Raw genomic sequence first — 2,255 nt, 5'->3', positions numbered from 1 at the left:
GTCTGCTGCTAAAATATATAATTTATATATTGTATTCCCGAAGCATGGTTGAAATAAAAATTTAGTTCATATATTTTGTTCTCTCGCTTCTTTTACTCTTCATCTGGAATATTAGACCCCGTTGAAAGTTGTATACGAAGAAAACGAGTAGAGATTTTCCCAGTTTGACGTCGCATCTAAAGGTTTGAAAACAATTTCATTAGGCAATACCACATTCTTCAAAAGCGATGCGTTTTCATTGTATTTTCCGAGTTTCACATCAAAGGAATAACGCGAAACAATAAACCATGTCTTGAAGACACCTGCAAATCAAATATAGAACGCACGCAATCTTATTAGAATACCAGACACCAAATCGGCGTGTAGGCAGCCTACTCCTCCTCTCATTCTCATCCTCCACATGGATTAGCCACTCCTACCTCACCACCACTCCCTGCCTCGTAGTGACTGCCAACCAACCTATCAGCTAACGTGTCCCAAATGCACGTCAGGTGTCTCCAACTACGGGGGAAAGTGCATTGGTTGGTGTTGAGGAAAAATTAATGAACTTCCTTTTATGACCAAAGCAAAAGCTACAGTAACAATTGTATTGTCACAAATAGCAAATGTTAACTTTATGGACAATGGCAACGAGAACTTGCAGTAACGAGAATGATGACGATTGTTTATGCGAATTTCTGGTCATCAATGTGATTACCAACAAGATTTTGAGTCAATTGTATTCGGTTTCAATATTCATCTAACAGTTAATATATTCACAGCCCTAGAACATGCATCAAAATTACATCTACTACGGGTCATTATTTTCCGTCTTAAGATTTTGAAAGCGTCCATCACCTGCATTTGCAATCAACTGATCACAACCTTTCCTATACCACACAAACTTCAAGTACGACCAGAGACTATATTCATGCACAACCCCTCCCACGTTAGATCAATTTACCGATTTTGAATCACTCCAACTCCTTCCGTTAACCATCCTACTCATTACCCCTCCATTATTCAACACCCTAGCACCAGTGTTCCCTATGTGCCTTTACCCCGACGAAAAACTGGAAGCCTTACAAAGTTGATCCTGTAGTTATGTAAGTTTGCAGCCCCTTTACGAGTTCCAAGACAACTAACGACTCTACCACCGTTTGTTTTGCCTAGTGTGTTATTGATGTAATTTTCATATCCTGTGACTATTGACTCGCTTTACACATTTACTTTCTAAAATTCACTTAAGACTTAATTTTTTCATACACCTAAGCGTCCTATGACGTAATAATTGACAGCGACCATTACATGTCTATTGTTCTTGCTAGCAAGAGAAATGCAGCACAACTCTTTCCTACGTACTTACATAACACAAGCACATATTTTTACGTTAACCGAGAGAACAAATTTAAGACTTTAGCTTGATACTCAGAGGAAAAGTAGGCATCATGGTATAATCATATAAATAATAATAAAAATATGTTTGACTGTAGAAGTATTTTCTTCGGTGCCGATCAATTTTAGTCTCTTACGCTCCGTCCTCCGAAGAACAGCATCAACAACCAAAGCTCAGCATAGCGAGGTATCTGCTACTGTTGCCAGTGTCAATATATTTGACCAACATTTTTATCTTAGTATCCTTATCATCAATGTTAATGCATAGTATTCTATTCATATCGGTCAGCAATGTCATAATGATCTTGGCTTTACGATAAAAACAACAAATATTTTAGCAAAAAAAAAAAGTTGCCATGGATGTACTTGGCACCATTTCGTTGGGGAGACCATGGAGTCGCTCTTATACAAAATAATAACTCGTAAAGATGTTTCTGGAAGTCGATTTTGTATTGTTAGTGTCATCATAATAGCAATATTACCACTAAAAAATCTAGTGTAATTCGAGCGAAGCAATCATTGTGTGGAAATTAATTGTGTAAATATGGCAGTCGATAACTGGCTTCAATACGCTCTCTCGCTCTCTCCGCCAAGCACGCTTTGGTTACAAGTAGTGTTCGCATGTGAGGCAGTGTGAATTGTATTTCACAACGTTTTGAAAAAAATACTTGTGTATTTAGGTAATGCATGAAGGCAATATTTGTTGATTGATCAAAAGCAATATATTAAGAAATTAACTAAATTATTTTCAAACCTTTTATAGTAAACTGAAGAGGAAACTCCTGTGTTAAGTGATTTTGTGTGTGTTTGGTTAAACCTGGCTAGAGCTAGCGCGGTAAATATTGAAAATTAATTTGTTTATTTGTATCATATAGTTGTGG

The 2,255-nt window shown here is 37.0% G+C and overlaps 1 protein-coding gene across 1 annotated transcript in view; it reads left to right on the top strand.

The window, feature by feature from the left end:
• Positions 1 to 1,989: 1,989 nt before the first annotated feature.
• Positions 1,990 to 2,255, top strand: part of LOC143020109 (uncharacterized) — a 13,518-nt gene continuing 13,252 nt past the window's right edge. Inside the window, exon 1 of the mRNA XM_076176266.1 lies at positions 1,990 to 2,054. The gene's annotated coding sequence lies outside the window, so the exon portion shown is untranslated. The remainder of the gene's footprint in view (positions 2,055 to 2,255) is intronic.

This window comes from Oratosquilla oratoria, chromosome 39, assembly GCF_046742065.1.
Source record: "Oratosquilla oratoria isolate Oo_2021 chromosome 39, ASM4674206v1, whole genome shotgun sequence".
Lineage (NCBI taxonomy): Eukaryota > Metazoa > Arthropoda > Malacostraca > Stomatopoda > Squillidae > Oratosquilla > Oratosquilla oratoria.
Note: the sequence above shows the minus strand (reverse complement) of the source record. Positions and strands in the feature narration are given on the sequence as shown.